The 19,765-nt window shown below is 34.4% G+C and overlaps 1 long non-coding RNA gene across 1 annotated transcript in view; it reads right to left on the reverse strand.

Moving 5' to 3' along the window:
• Window positions 1-16,807, reverse strand: part of LOC146993026 (uncharacterized) — a 280,544-nt gene extending 263,737 nt beyond the window's left edge. Inside the window, exon 1 of the long non-coding RNA XR_015038890.1 lies at window positions 16,297-16,807. This is a non-coding gene — a long non-coding RNA (uncharacterized LOC146993026). The remainder of the gene's footprint in view (window positions 1-16,296) is intronic.
• Window positions 16,808-19,765: the final 2,958 nt, after the last annotated feature.

Genomic DNA, 19,765 nt, shown 5'->3' on the forward strand with positions numbered 1-19,765 from the left:
GAGAGCAGCTATATTATGTAGTGAGCCATAAAAATTTTGAAGTAATTGCTTTTAAAGTAAATAAGTTATCTCAATTCTTGCAACAGTCACATATTCGAAGATAATAAGGGGTTTAAGGTGTATGAGTCCCCTTAAGTTCAAGCCCAAGTGTCGGCTTTGATTGTACACTCCAAGACGGAGCTTTGTTAAATCTTATTGAAATAATAAAGGTTTAGTTACCCTTCCTCTCTTGCCGTTTCTTGTCACACGAACTTGAGCGATTATTCGCTAACTAGTTCTTAAGATTCGTCAATTTCTACAGTAATTGAGAAATACACTAGTGAGATTCTTACAATATAATATAACGAAATAAATTTCTATACGTTCTATACGAAATACATTTTGATATGGTTCAAAAAGACCCCGAACACTCTAGGAAGGTTAAAAGAAACCCTCAAGAACAAGTGGGTAAATCCATGGAAGGTTAATAATGTCAATTCAATGTTTGACTGCCAGAAATGCAGATTAATTGCGTCGGAGTTTCCGCAGATTTCCTCTCGGTAAGCTGAAGGTGAGGCAACAAAGCTCTAAACGGTGATGGGAACCGATGACACGGTGTCAACAGTGACACTCCGCGTTGCTTCGGGCATCAGCTCTCCGATGACAATTATTCACCCTATCAATTTGAGCCTTGCTGTGGACCCATTCGTAAAAGCAACAAATTTATTGAATTACTTTGTTTTGTGATTATTCTGTACCAGTTCAGCAAAGCTGCTGCCAAATTTTGCCGACTTAAAGTAACAAGGCTTAAAGTAACATCTATTTAGACTCAGGAACTAAAATTTGGAGTATAATATCATACATTGTGTCGCATATTTATTTCACTTAAATTTAAAATCAAAGCATGTAACGTTAACAGATAATTAAATTCCCTCATGCAATCAATTTAAGAATTAATTCCTTACGAGTTTATTTTGCTTACATTATTTTCAATTACTTGGCTTTCCGAAGTAGCAAAAATGCTATTGGGCTGTTTTCACTTCCTTGTACGAAGTAAAGTAATCAGAAATTGAATCAGTAAAGAATCAGTAATTTTGTTATCAGAAGAATTCCGGGTAACATATCTCAACGAAAGACCTCTATCGAATACAATTTAACGATGATTTTGCGTGACATCTGTACGTATGGTTAGGTTATTTAATTACGGCAAAGCCTCGAAGGCTATCTCCTAAGGGGAGGGATGCCTTCGTGACGGACTTTCTAAGGGAAACTGGCTCGTATACACGTTACACATGGGGAAAAACACGAAAACACTCATGTAGCCAACCTGTTCACGGGATTCGAACCTCGGACCGAACTACCAGTGTTCAGCGATTTTACTGCTCGGCCGCTGGATTCAGAAGAGATTTTTTCGTGTACGTATCCGACATAACTCAAAAACGAATAAGGACTGCTATAGATATAGTTGTGCACCTCCCGTTTTGGTGGCAATCGGCCGCACCAGAAGTAAATAAATGTACATATATGTGATGTACCAGCTTTTGTCAGGAATAAATAGATTGTTTAAGAATCATCAATGTAGTCGTAGCTTAAATTATCAGACGATAGTTTTAAAAAACAGGATCCATTTATTATATTTCAGGAGAAAATAGCAATTACAAAAATCTGATATATCCGGAGTAAATAAAAAAGAACTACTAATAACATTTTGTATGAAGTTTACTGCATCGTGACATTTAAGAAAAAGCCCCGATTCTCTTTTGCGAGTCTTTTTATAGCCTCTGGAAAGGCGGAGCTTCCAAGAAATGACGTCAGCCAATCCAGTTCGCTTTAAATATCTCCAGAACATTCTAAAACTGTACGTGTAGAAAAGGCGGGAAAAACAACTTGACTACGGGGTTGTGGATTTAATTCCACGTACTTTCAAATAAGAGAACGTCGCCATTAAAAATGAAAAGAACATACAGTTAGAAATTTATTTTACTATGGAATTTTATTATTACATATATATATATATATATATATATATATATATATATATATATATTGATATACATTTATTTTTTACCTCTCCTTTTCTTATCAGTGTATATACATATATATATATACCCACTCTGTTACTTGGCTCCGTGAGCTCAGTTTTTTTTTTATTCTTATATGTCGGTAAAATGCGCAATTCCTTTAAAAATGATTGAATTATATTGTTCTTATCGTCCTGCTACGATGTTTATGGCCTTAGTTAATCTGCATGCAATATTTGTAGAACTATCAACGATTTAATAATTGTTTAAGTGCGGCTAGGCCTAATTTTCTTTTACCATAGCAGCCATATTTGTTTACATTTGAAACTTAACAAAATAGTAAATTAATACTTTCTGCACCTTCAATGTCATTTTGCCGAGCGGAACCAAACAGAAACTTTTAGTTTGGGCACCGAAAAATGTGCTTTTTTGCCTTTTCGCCGAACGGCTCGTTTTTGCGTAGAAACTGTAATTTTAACACTAATTCTTTTTAATTGTTTTAACTGTATTTAGTGTTTTATGTTGTTCTATATATTTCAAATTTTAACGAAGATATTTAATGAAGTCATGTGGTGTACACATCAGATTTTTTATTTATTTGTTGAAACCATAATAAGCAGCATATATAGACAGAAAAGTGATAGCAATGGGTTGAGGGAAATGAACTGGAAACAAACCAAAACTACTACATAACTGCAATTCATCTGGCTTTGAGACGTAAAGTATTCCCTCTTTCCATCAATGGTACAAGCCTCTTTAGAACAATGGGATTACGAGTACCTGGACCAATCTGTTGCGACCTTTGAAGTTTGTTAACGTTTCGATGTCATTAGAAGTATCAATCTTTAGGATACTCCTGTGTAACAGATATAGTAGATGTTTGTAGTGAAATATATCACATATTGAGATTAAAGTGTTCAAAGTAGTTAAGGGGAGTCATACACCTTAAACACTTATGATCTTTGAATATGCGACTGTTGCAAGACTTGAGATAACTTATTTATTTTAAAAGCAATTACTTCCAACTTTTTATGGCTCACTACATAATACAGCTGCTCTCTGAAATCGTAATCAGAAAGGTTGTGTTGCCACAAATATTGTTATAATTTAATCCGCTTTGTGACAAAAATTTTCGTCATGTTTCCAGGTTGCGCGCACAGTTTAAAATTATCTGTTGCATTATTTAATTCCATAGTTTATATATAGCTTTTATAACATTTGTAAACTACTGTAAACCCAAAAAAACTGAGAATTTCATGTTAAATTTTTATTTTATTTGGGAGTTGAGTTTATAAAATGTATTTTCTTAAAAATATCTGTAATATTTTCGTGCATAAAATTTTTTAATATTAAAATATTCATCATATTTTTGGTTCAGTTAGAAAATAGTGCCCATACCCCAGTGAAACCCCCTGCCATATAGCCCCAATGAAATTACATCTAATTTCTAGTATATACCATTAGTCATTTTTAAAATATCAAGCGCGCAAGTTGGAAAAATGAAGAAATATTTTGCCACAGAGCAGATAAAATTACAAAAATATTTCTGGCAACACAAACTTTCTGGTTACTAGTTTCCAAAGCAGCTATATTATGTAGTCAGCTGTAAAAAGCTGGAGGTCATTACTTTCAAAATAAATAAAATATCTCAATTCTTGCAACAGTCACATAATTCGAAGCTCATAAGGGGTTTAAGGTATATGAGCCCCCTTAAACATTTTTGAAAAATTTTGGGCTGCCGCATCACGAAAGTGTTTCTGGAAAAAAATGTGCTTTACGTCAGCATTAAAACTACAGATTGAGATTTATACATCTTAAGATTTGACCAAGGAAAATGCGTAAGAATATTTCGAGTGGTACATAATCATATTTGAAATAAAATATAAGGAAAAACAATATTAGACATTTATGCTCTGTTTTCCCCATGCGAGGAGCCCCACCAGCGGCCGAGCGGTAAAATCGCTAAATACTGGTAGTTCGGTCCGAGGTTCGGATGCCGCGAACGGGCTGGCTGCATGGGTGTTTTCGTGGTTTTCCCCATGTGTAACGTGTATACGAGCCAGTTTCCCTTCGACAGTCCTCTACGAAGGCATCCCTCCCTTTAGGCAGATAGCCCTCGTGTGCTTTGCTGTAATTTAATAATCCAATCCTGAAAACTTTCAGTTTTTTTTTTAGCCCATAAGGGCCATTAAATTTTTGGCATTTTATAGACATTAGGTTAATTGGAAAAGAACCGCTCCGAATTTTGATGGAGAATACCCCGGGGGGCGGAAGGGTCCGAAGGTCACCACCACACGAAAGGACTCTTTCAGCTCGCCGCATATTTGGAGTGTCGCCATGCCGCACCGACACCATACATTTGCAAACATTCATGACTTTCCCGGGATTCGAACCCGGGACCTCCCACACGGTAGTCAACGACGCTTACGACTATACCGATTGAGCGGCACGTAGAATTTAAACTAAGAAATCATGCTACTGTTTTCCAGCCGGAGTTCCAAAGAACTCTTAGCAAAGCAACCCCATGGGCAAAGGAAAGCATCGTAGAAGAGGCTATACTCTGTAGAGACATTAGGTATATTTTTGGAAGCAGGAAAGATGGAAAATAGCAAGCGCCTTCGCCGGGAATCGAACCGCGGACCTCTGGAATACCGGCCCAGCGTGCAGAACCACTACACCACAAAGGCACGTTAGGAAGGCGGGAGAAATGTCTTATATACTCCCCCTTTTAAAGAGCGACTCGGGTTTTTAGGGGACCCAATCGCCAAATCCTGGGTGTGGAAGAGGCCCACCAGCGGCCGAACGGGGACTTCGCTGAACACTGTAAGTTCGATCCGAGGTTCGAATCCCGCGAACGAGCTGGCTGCATGGGCGTTTTCGTGGTTTTCCCCATGTATACGAGCCAGTTTACCTTAGAAAGTTGTCCACGAAGGCATCCCACCCCTTAGGCAGATAGCCCTAGTGTGCTTTGCCGTATTCTCAATACACCACCACCACCACCCCATGTGAGGAAGAAGGCATAAACTAATTATTTCCACATCAATTGAGAGTAAATACTTTAAGATCAGCACATAAATAATTTAAGACTAGTTATATTTACTAAATCAGAAGAGAAAAAAAAAAATGTGAAGAGATTTGCCAGCTATTTAAACATTTCCGTTTTGGGAAATTTACAGAGTTTTTAATCATTTTCCGGATTTAAATATCTTTCTGTTCATAAAAATTAGGAATGATTTTAATTTTTATGAATATAATATAAATGATAGCTAAATAGGTAGAAAGGGTGGATAGGATAGACAGATAACTTACATACCTAGACAGCTGTAACCATGAAAAAACAAAAATTCAAGTAAAATTGTTAACCGAGAAAGAAACGTAATTGAAAGGAATTAAACACAAGTGTATTAAAAGCATGGAAGAAATCTTTTTAACTTATGAAAGCAATTTTTTCCCAGTGGCGGGCACTTGCCTATTAACGGCATTGACCATTTTATTATGGAGGCACCTAACAGGAGGCCACCAGCACCTCCTATGAAGGGACAGGCAATTTTATATCCATGCCTTCTCCGGGATTCGAACCTGGGCCCTTGGGTATCGCAGTCAGGCTCCCCTAAACACTCTTTCCTAGCAACTACACATCTCTTCTTTAAAGTTAAGAATCAATAGACTGGTGGAAAGAATTATTCTGTATGCCGCTGCTATTTGGGGAACTAACATCTGTTTCCAAATGAGACGTTCACTACTCTCTATACAGCGATACCAGCTTTTTCTCATTTGCAAGGCTTATAGTACCACGTCCACGGCAGCCTTATAAATTATCGCAGGCACACCGCCTCTGGACTTGTGAGTTGAACGAAAGGCTGCAGTGGTTAACGTAAGCAGGCTACGACACTCCATGAGTCTCTGGGGACAAATCTATATTCATACTGATTATGAGCATCACATACCGCAAGCTCCCTGCCACCCTGCTAAAAATAACCTTGTGGACACAATCTACTTTCATAGAACACAGGACTCGGGATTTGCAAATGGCGTTTTTCACTGATGGCTCTAAAACTCCAGGGTGCATGGGAAGCAGATTATGTATATTTTCTTTAGGAGCTTTAACGTACTCTTCTTCTTCAAGTGCCTTGTAAGCACGTGTATATCTCTTTTTTGCATTTTATAAATGTCGTCTGCTCAGCCGGGGCTGCCCAGGGCTGCGGCCTGGTAGCTAGTGATTGACTCCCGCCGAGTTGGTAACCAATTCTGCATGGATATACCTATACCTGGGTCGGAAGCGAAATCAGCGGTTTGCCTCCTCTAACCACAATACTGTATGGGCAGCCAGAAAGAAAATAAAAGAAAAAAAAAATAAGAAATCTGAAAAGTTTCAAATTTTAAATTACGTCCAAAGCGGCGTTTTTTTAACATTTTGTGTTTTACCTTTATTTATTAAATATCACGTTCTTCGCACATAAACCATAAAATTCAGTTCAACAGCAATATCACAAAATAATTTTAAATTGGGCATATCCTTAGAATTTCCGATACACAGTCTCGCGCGCTGGAGATAATTTTTTTTTTTTTCTGTACAACTTTGCCATGGCTCGCTTTGAACTCCTCGAGTTTGTTAATGAGAAATTCATTAAAGTTTTACAGAATATGAAATCGAGAATAAAACAAATTCCCAATTTGAAATTTGGGCTTCTAGATGTCCATATTCGCAGTAAGATTACGTTATCCAAATTGTATGGCTCTAGTTACCGTTGTTTTACCAAAATGCGAGAAATATACATACATTTATGCCGATCTTTATTATTTAATTTCCTCAAATATAATAAACTAAATTAAACTAAACTCTGTAGCGTAACAGCCCTAATGGGCCAAGATCTGCAGTGGCCGGAAATCTGCTTTCTTGACTGTGGGCCCCGGGGGCGTAAAAGCATATGCTCTAAGCAAATGGTCAGCTTGTCGCAAAAATCTCCAGTGTTTAGTCTCCAAGCGAACTTGATACTCCTTTTATCGACCCAAGTGATAGAAATCAAGGGATGAAAGGTTGATCAGACCCTGCCCAGACCGGGAATCGAACTCCGGACCTATGGTGCTCCTGCGCGATGCGCTACTTCAAATATAATAGAAGGCGATAATATTCGGTGGCAACACTTTGAAAAGTGAAACAGACATTCAGAGTAATTCCACGCAAAATCGCAAAACGAAAACTATAGTCGCTCAGGGACAGAGTCCCTTTGATCTAATAAGGTATATAACAGAGTACATGAAAACAAAGTAGTCTCATTACTTATCGCCATAGCAAGGCCATGAATATTTTAACGCAACAATTTTTTTAAACCCCTGGAAAGAAGTGTCTCTCCCAGAAGACAGAAAATTGAGCCATGACGTATAAATGTTTAATTCAAAGTTATAGTTATTCAAATCAAAATACAGTAAAAATTTATATAAAATCCCAAACACATTAAATGGCATCAAAACATAGGGGAGAGTAGCCTAATTTGCACCAATTTTGTATTTTTCACTATATAGAAGGACGGAAGAAGTGCCAATAAAAATTAGGTAGTAGAAAAAAAAAACTCACTAAGTGTACCTTCAAAATAGAACCATTTATTAAATTTTAAAAATTATGGTACTATTCGGTTTCGAGGGCCGTAAAAAATCGCCAAACTATTGTTGATGCCAATGCTGCCAAAAATAATTGCGGCAACCCTAATAATTGCGGCAAGAAAGGAAGTATAATAGTAAATAACTATTTAAGATTGATGTTTTAATTTAGATGAAAGGTTAATTTCACATAGTAATACTTTTTTATTATTATAATTTATACGAAAAGGCTAAACATGATTGAATGGTAGCATAAGAGTAAATTATTTCAGCTCATTATTATAATTTATATAAAAATTGCTAAACATAACTGAATGGATGCCTGCATCGCTATTTCGCTCTCGACTTACCGCTAAAGCATAATTTCATCTCGTTGGTTGTTCAAACGTAATTTTCTATAATGAATGATGCCTTTTCTTTGAAAATATTCTCGGTAAAGTGCAGAATCGCTCACTTATTTGTTTGCCGCTTTTTACAAGGGTAAAAACAATTGGATTTTTGTCAATATTCTGTTACTTTTTAAGTGAAAATAGGTCGATGTGTACATAGATAAAGTCAAGGGTGTGCGCAGTGCCATTTTGTGCAATTCTAGGATATTTTTTTAAGTGAAAATAGGTCGATGTGCACATGGATACCGAGTATGTGCAATTCTTAAAAACTCGTCAAGCAGTCGGTGATTCTGCACTTTACTCAAAATTCTATTGCCGAGTTTTCGTTATGAGCAATTCCCAAATTGTTAAATCCATAGGATATCAAAAAAAAGGATTTAAAAATTAAAATAGTATTTCAATGGCGTCTTAAGAAATATAGAACTATATAAACTTACGCAATCTGAAATCAGCGCGTACACTAGATTTGGCGCGCTGTTAAATGGGAGCGTTTGCTAGATTTGGCGCTTTTGCGCGTACATTTTCGCTGCACTTTTTTTACGGCCCTCGAAACCGAATAGTACCAAAATTATTTATAACAGTTAAAAATGAATTCAAAAAATCGTGTCATCGGTTCAATTTAGGAAACCGGTTTCCTTATTTGGACCGCTAGTTTCCTAAATTGGACCATAAACTTTCTTAACGGCAATTTACAACAAAAGAACCTTTTAATTGCAGCACAAACTCCAGCACACCGAGTATGTATTCAAGCGTGAGATTTCATGCATTGTATCATTTCTTCCTTAGTTTCTTCACATAATATACAAAACCATGAATCAGTTTCTTTTTTATGTTTCTGCATTTTGTTAAACTTTGGTTTTCGTATAACCGCTATTTGTATGGGCTGCTTGTTATTTCCACTGCTTTCTGGGTTTTCCACTGCTTTCTGCACTGCGAGAAGACGAAGGGCCAGTTGGATTTGGATTTTTTTTTTTTTTTTTTTTTTTTTTTTTTTTTGGCTCGTGGTGATATTTTTTCAAGAACTGTCCTAAATCGTTTATTTTCGTTATCACTTCTATCTTCATCATCATCACTACTAGAAGGTGAACTTCGTCTCGGAGACGAATGGTTGCCATTCCCGTAATTTCTTCGAAGTGTAGCATTCTAGGGTTAATTATAATTTATCCATGAAAACATGTCGTTGCCGAAATCGGACCGGTCAATTTCGGCAACTGTTTTCGGTCCAACTTGGGAAACTTGAATATTTAATGCTTGATATTATACAGAAACGTCAAACTAACATAGCCTTCCAAAATTATAATTGAAAATTGTAGCTAAGTAAGCACGTTTTGTGATGGTATAATAAGGCATGCAATTACTTACGTTTAATTGCTTTCACACTTATGTCGAAATAAGAGATTTTCTTCTTAGCCAAGCGAATAACACTTCTCTCAATGTAACCAAGAAGCGTTTCTTTACAAAGACAATTTCATTAACCTCTTCTACATCTACATACAGTGGGTACAAAAAGTATTTGCACACATACATTTTTGTTCACAATTTATAAGAAAATGTATTAAGAAATACAGAAATTGGCATTTAAAAAATAGAATAAGCTTATTCATTTAAATTAATTACAAAAAATACAATAATATTAATAAAAAAACATTTTTTGCAACAATATTAAAATAGCTTATGTCAAAAAAGTATTTGCACACTCAACTTTAGCAAATTTGCATTTTTATGCTATTATTTGACAGTCATCCCGCAGTAAATAACATACGTAAGACGACTATAAAAGGAGGTGTTGTCGAAACGTTATTAGTTGATTGTCGATTTCAAATTGTAATGGTATAATTCAAATTGTAGTGGTAATAGGTAAAAAAGTAAATGTTTGCTCCTCTACTGTTCGGTATATTATAAAACATCATAAAGAAAGAGGATCTACATCAAATAACTTGTGCTGTGGACGCTCAAAGAAACTTTCACTGCGAATAAAGCGAAAAATCATAAGAGAAGCATCGAAAAATCCATTTGTTAGTGCAATTACTTTAGCCAATGATGTCGCTTCAACATCTGGAGTTCAAATCTGTGCCCAAAGTGTTCGAAATGTTCTGCACGATGCACACATTTATGGGAGATCTCCAAGGGAAAAAACCTCTCATAACTGAACTAAATAGACTGAAGAGACTTGAATTCGCTAAGGAATATATCAATATGCCAATTGATTTTTGGAAAAATGTCATACTCTCCGACGAGAGTAAGTTCAATATCTTTAAATCAGATGGCAGGAAATTAGTTTGGAGTACTTGTACTGCTTTTCATACCAAAAATGTGTTACCCACAGTTAAACGTGGAGGAGGTTCTGTTATGATTTGGGGGTGCATGGCTAGCAAAGGAGTTGGTAATTTGTGTTTCATTGATGGGAATATGACATATTGATGTGTTGCGAGATAACTTGCCACAAAGTGCAATAAAATTGGGTATCAGTAATTCGTTCTATTTTCAGCAAGACAGCGATCCCAAGCACACTACCGGTATAACACGAATGTGGTTGCAAAGCCCACTAGCGGCCGAGCGGTAAAGACGCTGAACACTGGTAGTTCGGTCCGAGGTTCGAATCCCGCGAAAGGGGCTGGCTGCATGGGTGTTTTCGTGGTTTTCCCCATGTGTAACGCGTATACGAGCCAGTTTCTCTTAGAAAGTCCTCCACGAAGGCACTCCTCCCCGTAGGCAGATAGCCCTCGAGGCTTTGCCATAATCACACACACACACGAATGTGGTTGCTTTATAATGTACCCAGAAAACTTGCCACTCCACCACAATCACTAGACTTAAATCCTTTGGAAAATTTGATTCTTTGGATTTAAAAATAAGAAAAAGGAAGATTTCAAGCAAATCTGCCCTTAAACAAGCCTTTATTGAAGAATAGTCGAATACTGACCCTACTGTTACAAAAATATAATTAAATCAATGCCAGCAAGATTACAAGCAGTAATAGATGCTAAAGGAATGCATACTAAATGTTAGTTATTTGAAATTTGCTTATATATTTTATTTCTTTTGTATTCATGCAGGTGTGCAAATACTCTTTTGATACGAGATATTTTAATTTTGTTACAAAAAAGCATTGTTATTTATATTATTGTAATTTTTCTGTTTGTTTTGGATGATTAGACTTATTCTGATTTGGCAATACAATTTTTTTTTATTTCTCAATGCTTCTTTTTATGAATTGCAAACAAAAATGTAGGTGTGCAAATACTTTTTTTACCCACAGTATAACAAAATGCCTATGTCAAATCTCGCAGATATCATTAGTCTTTGTGTATCATACAGCTCCAAATTAGGCTACCTTCCCCTAAATAAATTTGCCTCGAGTGATGATTCTTTTGGCATTCAAATAAACGCGCACTGCTACAAATCTGTGGGACGAGCAAATGGTACACCCTAGTATTCTAGATTTACTATGATTACAGCTCATCTGGTAAGCGATTTGGAAGGAATTTGGCGTTTTGTTTATCTTCATTGACTTCATTGGAGTTTATATAGTTATAGGTAATAAAACGTTTTCCTAAATAAACAGTTATTTAATTACCATGAAACAAGTATTTGAAGCATATTGGAGAATAAAAATATTTTTGTTTGCCTAAGCACACGGAATTTCAAGTAAAATATAGCAAAACAATCGAATTTTATCTAACTGGGTCTTAAGGGGAGTTGGAACCCCAAAATCTTCAAAAAATTGTGATTTCGGATTTTTGCATTTTCAAATTCTCTACACTTTTATCTTTCTGAAAATACCTTTCTTTAATCTCTATGAAAATTAGAACTGTAACAAAATCTAGTTTTAATTTGTCATCTACTGCTTTGATCAATGAGGATTTTTACATAAAAACGCGTTTTTCTCCAAATGTGATTTTTTTTATACTCGATGTACCTTTTCTCAGGAACTACTGCTCACAGGTATCTAAACTTTTTATGGCTTATTTATTAGGTTCCGTAATATTTACTGAAATTAGCTTTTTGTAATAAACTTAGAAATTTTTTTTTTTTTTGTGTGAGAAAAGTGCTAAATTTTACTATGCCTAACAAAATATTCTGTAATTTACTCTAAAATTCAAAATGCTTCAAAAGCTCATTTCGGTATAATCAAATAGGTATACTTTAATTACAGAAAAAATTTCAAGCCTGTATCTACACCAGATCTTGAGAAAAGATACATTGAAAATGGCCAATTTAACATTGTCGGTATAGGGGTTTCTGATACCCCTTAAGATTTGTGTATGAGTGTATTTTGTATAATTTTTAATTTGATATTTTGTATAATTTTAATCTTTCTAAAAATACCATTCTCTAATCTCTATGAAAATTAGAACTGTAAAACAATCTACTTTTAATTTGTCATCTACTGCTTTGATCAATGAGGATTTTTACATAAAAACGCGTTTTTCTCCAAACGTTATTTTTTTGTACTCGATGTACCTTTTCTCAGGAACTACTGCTCACAGGTATCTAAACTTTTTATTGCTTATTTATTAGGTTCCCTAAGATTTACTGAAATGAGATTTTTGTAATAAACTTAGAAAAAAAAATTTTTTTTTTTAATTTTTTGTGTGAGAAAAGTGCTAAATTTTACTATGCCTAACAAAATATCCTGTAATTTACTCTAAAATTCAAAATGTTCCAAAAGCTCATTTAAGTATAATCAGATAGGTATACTTTAATTACAGAAAAAGTTTCAAGCTTGTATCTACAGCAAATTGTGAGAAAAGGTACATCGAAAATCGCCAATTTAACATTGTCGGTATAGGGGTTTCTGATACCCCATAAAATGAAACACGGCTTGTTATTGCAAGTATTATACTAAAATTAAAGAAGTTAATTATTAGATATATTTACATAATATATATATATACTTTAATGAAGCATATTTTTCTGTTTCATTAAAGTCAAATTGTCTGTTCATATTTTGTAATATATTTGTAGAAAAGAAGCATTATATAAAGAACCACAAATGTTTATAAATTACATATTTGTCAAACGATACGTGGCGATATATTGGCTTGGTTTATGTGATTACGGCAAAGCACTCGAAAGCTATCTGCCTAAGGCGACAATTGCCTACATGTAGGATTTTCTAAGATAAAAAAGAAATATATGTTACACATGGGGAAAACCACGAAAACGCCAATGCAGCCAGCCCGTTTGCCTGGAATCGAATCTAGGTCAGAACTACCAGTGTTCAGCGACTTTACCGCTCTGCTGCTGGTAAGACCGTGATGACATCGTACTGAAAACCTTCATCTTTAGCAAACGACTTGCTGTGACGTATTATTGATATATGATGCTGTGTGATTACATTTAATGAAACGAATTTGCTCAAAAAGTATGTTCAGCGCTATCGTTTAAATTTATTCAATAATTCACAGAAATATACTTTAGTCTTATCGTTTTGGCATTATATAATGGAAAATATAAAATTGATTTAATAAATTGAAGGCAATTTTAAATTTACGTGGTGTTGAAAGAAAAACAAAGTCACTCGTATAAAAAAAAGTAAGGCATTAAAACAAAGGTGCCTGAAGTGCGGCCCAAAAGTCTTTAAAATACGGCCAAAACGCAAATTATGAAATTATTCAAATTTACACCTTTTTGGGTACTATTCGGTTTCGAGGGCCGTAAAAACATTGCAGCGAAAATGTACGCGCAAAAGCGCCAATTCTAGCATACGCGCCCATTTAACAGCGCGCCAAATCTAGCGTACGCGCTGATTTCAGATTGCGTTCTGAAGTTTACATAGTTCTATATTTCTTAAGATGCCATTGAAATACCAGTTTAATTTTCAAATCCTTTTTTGATTTTAAATCCTTTTTTGATATCCTATGGATTTAACAATTTGGGAATTTCCCATGACGAAAACTCGGCAATAGAATTTTGGATAAAGTGCAGAATCACACACTGCTTCACGCGTTTTTAGCGAAATAGCGATGCAGGCATCCATTCAGTTATGTTTAGCAATTTTTATATAAATTATAATAATGATCTGAAATAGTTATTTACTCTTATGCTTCCATTCAGTCACGTTTAGCCTTTTTCTTATAAATTATAATAACAAAAAAGTATTATATGAAATTAACCTTTCATCTAAATTAAAACATCAATCTTAAATAGTTATTTACTATTATACTTCCTTTCTTGCCGCAATTATTAGGGTTGCCGCAATTAATTTTGGCAGCATTGGTATCAACAATAGTTTGGCCCTCGAAACCGAATAGTACCCATTTTTGTTTAAAAAATAAATGTTTGAATTTGATTCATATATAATCGATTCGTTGGCATTTATTTTAAATTAAAAATATAAATAAAAACATCTTAGTATGTCATGATGTATTAATTGCAAAGTCCCATTCAACTGAAAGAAAAATTTGAAAATGTTTCTTTATTGGAGTTTTAACAAAATTACCTACCCCGCGATAAATATCCTAATTTTCACAATCATGTTTTATTAATGTCTTCAGCTTTTGGCAGTACCTATATTTGTGAACAATTGTTTTCAAAAATGAAGCATACAAAAAACTAAAATACGACGAAGATCACTGACAAACATCTTGAAAATGCATTCAGAATTGCAACCTCGTCCATTGAACCCGATATCGATTTGCTTGTTCAACAAAAGCAAATTCATCCATCTCATTAATTTGAATTTTTTCCATTTTAATGAAATCCAAACTAAATTAAACTAAACTTTTACAATTTAATGATAAATATGTACCTATACATATCTAACTCAAATTTTAAAATATAAGAATGAAAGAAGTTAATTTATTTTAATAAAACACCATAGTTTAATGGGTTATTCAATTACGGCAAAGCACACGAGGGCTATCTGCCTAAACGGAGGGATGCCTTCGTGGAGGACTTTCTAATAAAAACACCCCAGAGTTAATTTTTATTTGAATTTGTTGTTTGCTGTATGTGGGGCTTCGCAAATGTTTTCCTTTGCAATGCGACTCTCAAACGGTCATAGGCCAAACCCATGCATTAAACGATTAAATATTAAATAACAGCGACGGGTTTTTATTTCATGGACTCGTAGACTATATGCAATATGCGGTAAATCTTCAAATTATGGTAATTTGGCGATTTTTTGGCGAAACTATGGCGACCAACCCTGCTACAGCAATCTGCAAGTTTTTTTTTTTTTTTTTTTTTTTTTTTTTTCTCGGACGCAATTTTGTTTTCACGAAGTAAAGTTTTTTATTATTTTTTTTTTAACTGAACATTTTTTCCAACAATCTGCTAACCGAATTACGCTTATGCTAGAACTTTTATGGAACAAAAGTGCTTAATCATGACAAAGATTAGGCGCGAAATTGGGAGAAAGAGTAGAATCGTCCACTGCTAGCCGCGTCTTTAAGAATTGCATATACACGGTATCCATGTACACGTAGATCTATTTTCACTTAAAAAAAAACATCCTAGAATTGCACAAAAATGGCATTGCGCACACTCTTGACTTTATCCATGTACACATCGACCTATTTTCACTTAAAAAGTCAAAGAAAATTGACAAAAATCCAATTCTTCTTACTCTTGTAAAAAGCGCCAAACAAATAAGTGGGCGATTCTGCACTTTAGCAGCGAAATTGTTTCTAAGTGCTTATTAGCTAAAATCCCGATCGGAATTTTCCGGAAAATATCAAATGACATGTCTCATGATCTCTCATTTCTCGGAGACAAAATAATCTGCGATTCGAACTGTGTACTTCTCAGATTATTGCTGAAGTCCTAGCTAGTAAACTTTATCGCCTTACCAAAATGTCGCCAAACTACCTGTTACCATATTCCAAGGATTAGCACAATATGCTTTTATGCGAATATGCTCTTTTACTTCAATTTACAAAAAGCCGAATCTGTAAACAAAATAAATATACGATTATTAAACGAATTACTAAAGAAATAAGAGAACGAATGAAAAATAATAAAGGGTTTTGAATATTTTACATGTCCAGCTTTGGGCAGCGACGCTTGCAGCTTTACTTTTCTGCCGCCCATTTGATATTCCAGCTTGGGTGCTTAGACTTGCACAACCATTTTCTAACCGAAGTTAAAAGGCGCCATTAAATTTTGAACCAGCTTAGTAATGTCGGTGCTTACGTATTAACTAAAGGTACGAACTTAACGGTGGCAAGTTGGTAGTTTTCGCGCCTTTTTTTTATAAAGGTTCCCAAACCGCCCATACTTATCGAAGTTTGTAAACATGATCAACATATGAAGAAAAAAAACCTGCTTTAGCAATACTACATTATAAAGAATAAAACACTTACGTTCCTCTGCAAATCTGTCATTCTTCTCCGTAAATCTTCGCTCGAAGCTCGCAGTTATCTGTTTCGTTTAAAAATCTTCACAGAACTGTGGACACTAGCAAATTCCAGAAGTGTGTTAAGTTGGAGGCAGAAAATATCATCATTTATTTGTAAGAACCACTGGAACCTGGAATACAATAAATGAAAAAGAACGCATACGAAAGTGTCGACATTGCTTGACTGAAGATCTGTAATCAGCATGTTTGTTTGAAGAATGGTTTTGCACATGGTTACCAGAAATTGGCACATTCTGAACATTTGGCGACTTCTTCTCGGGTGTGGGCAATAACGCGTAAATACTGCTAGCCAAATATGTGTAGGGTGTATCTATGATGCGTTGGCTATGGCTGCATGGGCGTTGTAATTTCATATTAGTTTACTACCTGTAAACGGCAGAGTTTTGTAGTATGCATTGTTTAAAATCACTTTTAAATAAAATTGTTTATTTAAAACCTTCGCAGAAATTTGCCGTATAGCTGAGTTTCTTAAACTTTTTTCAGTCGCGACCCTTTTTTATGACTGAGAATTTTTCTCGACCCCCAGTACCAACATAAAATTTTGTAAGACCCCATAAGTATGGCGCAAATCTGACACACGCGTGAGTGAAACTGTCAATTTTTCACCTGTACGGCAGATTTCGGTCATTAACTTTAATTTCTAATTTTAAGACATACAAAAAAAATTTTAATAAGTAACAGACGAAAAAAAATAAAAAATTTTAAATACGTAACAGACGGAATGACAGCGTCATGTGCAAAGCGAGGAAAATGAAAAGTTTACCTTATAAAAAATCTCATGTGTACACCACACGACTTCCCTGTACGGAATATTAAATTATAGGCATTTTTTCTTGCATTTCATTCAAACTTATTGGATTGAATTAAATCTGCTTCGCCGACAGCGCATAAACCACAATAGAGTAAATGCATTCTTTAAAATTCACTCTAGTATTTGTTTACCATAGCGATATTCTGGCGCTAGATTCACTTAACAGTATTAAATTTCGTTCATATTATAACTCATAATGCACAAAATTGATATCATTTAAAGAATAGAATTATCTAATCGTTGCCACATGTTCTATTCAAATACTATAATAAAGCTAGAGTGATGTATACACGAAATTAAGCAAACAAAACAAAAAAGAAACAGTTTTTGAGTATTTCTCATTCAATTAATTCAGTTCTCACTTCGCGAGAAGGCAAAAATACATAAAAACTCAAAGTATTTATAGTAAAAATTACGAAGTAAATCTTAAACACTTATTTCTTCGAAAAAATTAAAGAAAAATTAATTTTTATTAATAATTTTTAATAAATAAAAAATGTCATTATTAAAAATGTCATTATTAAAATGTCATTTATTAAAAATTATTTAAAAATAATTTTTAATAAATGACATTTATTTGTATTTTTTGCTAAGAATTATCCAGCTTAAAGCATTTCTTTATTTATGAACTGAAAGACAAACTGTAATAAATGCTGTGAGTATGATATGTATATCGACTACATTGTTGGTTTGGATTAAAAAATGGAAAATTGAAAAAAAAAGTAAGAAATTTATTCACCCTTCCGTTTAAGCTAGGTATTATTTAAAACTAGGAAACTGTAAAAACGATTTTGTAATAGGTATTCAAAATTAAGAACTACTTTTATTTACTTAAAGAGGCACAAGGTCGTTCTGGATAGGGTCAGAGAGGTAAGAGTGCTTTATAGTGTAACATTTATTTATTAGCAGGTTCAAGTTAGACACGGACATTACATTTAACTTTAATAAAATTACAGAGCAGGAGTCTGAAACAACCTATCAGGTTAAACATTTGGCTTTTTCCTGAAGTCCTTCTCTTCCTACTTACCAGAGGGCACCCTTGTTGTTGGAATTAGTCCAACAGTATTAGCAGCAGAGTTTATATTAAATGATTGGTTACAATGTGAAAATATTCGTGTCCAATTTAATGCGCTCTCTAATTTTACGTCTTAGGAGTATGAATAAAAAGCATGAGTGAAATTCGAAGTAACATGGCTGCTAAATTTCTGTAACTGCAGCATATTCGTCATATTTGTCTTCCATTATATCTTCATGCACATCATCGAATTCTGTTGCATTTTCACTGTAATTTTACTCTGATTCATAAATATTGTATAATCATCTTTCGCTCCTCCTATATTGTTAGATGTACTACATATTTAACATCGGTATCTACCTTCTTTTAAAAGTAATCGTCTGTACTATTAAAAGCTATGCACGTTTGTTTGCTTGCTTGTTTGTGGCATTATCTCCTCCGGACGGCGGGGAGTTGAATTGCGAGAGAACTACTCTCGGATTACAAAAAAAAAAATCGTGGCAAGCCAGTTCGACTATTCTCATCTTCGTACGACTTTAATTAGCAGAGATGTTTTCATTTCCTTGTACGAAGTAAAAAGGAAGTATTGTAATCGCGAAAAATTTCGGGTATCATATTTCAACGAAAATACCGATTTTGATCGCTATCCAATGCAATTTAATGATGTTTTTGCGTGACATCCACAAGCGAGGACAGAATAAAGGACTCTTTCCCCCCCCCAAAAAAAATTATAAAACTGATTTAAAATGAATTCTGAAGAGTGCATACGTATCTCGCATAACTCTAAAACGAGTAGCCTCAGAGCGGTGAAATTTTGTACGTAGGACTATTATAACATGTAGATGTGCACCTCGAATTTTGGTTGCAATCGGCCGCACCAAAAGTATATAAATATATGTATATATATACTCTGTTACCCGGCTCAGTGATCTCAGTTTCTTTATTCTTATATATTTGTAAATTGCGCATCTTTTGCTTTAAAAATGATAGAATTATGTTGTTTTTATCTTCCTGTTAAGGGTTTTTATGCATTTAGTAAATCTGCATGCAATATTTGTGGAGTTATCAATCAACAATTTAAAAGTTGTTTAAGTTCAGCTAAGCCTAATTTTTTAAATATAGCAGCCATATTTATTTACATTTGAAACTTAGCAGACTAGTGGACTTGTTGCCAATCTAGATAAACTAAGCTTCGAAACAATAAAGCAACATCACCTTTTATTATTGCGAATTAAATCATGCTTAATCCATTCTGGAATTTATTCGAGGAAATAAGTGTTTCATATTTACTTCGTAATTTTTAATAAAGATATTTTGAGTATTTATGTATTTTTGCCTTGTGGGGAAGTCAGAACTGAATTAATTGAATGAGAAATACCGAATCGTCTGTGAACAACTGTTTCTTTTTCGTTTTGTTTGCTTAATTTCTTTTACACATCGTTTTAAATTTATTATGGTATTCGAATAGAACCGATTTTGATGTGGCAACGATTAGATTATTCTTCAAATGATATAAATTTATATGTATTCTGAATTATAATGTGGACGAAATGTAACACTGTTAAGTGTACCTAGCGCCAGAGTGTC

Source organism: Stegodyphus dumicola, chromosome X2 (genome assembly GCF_044657685.1).
Source record: "Stegodyphus dumicola isolate Sdum_Otavi_A_Nest chromosome X2, ASM4465768v1".
In the NCBI taxonomy this organism is placed as follows: Eukaryota; Metazoa; Arthropoda; class Arachnida; order Araneae; family Eresidae; genus Stegodyphus; species Stegodyphus dumicola.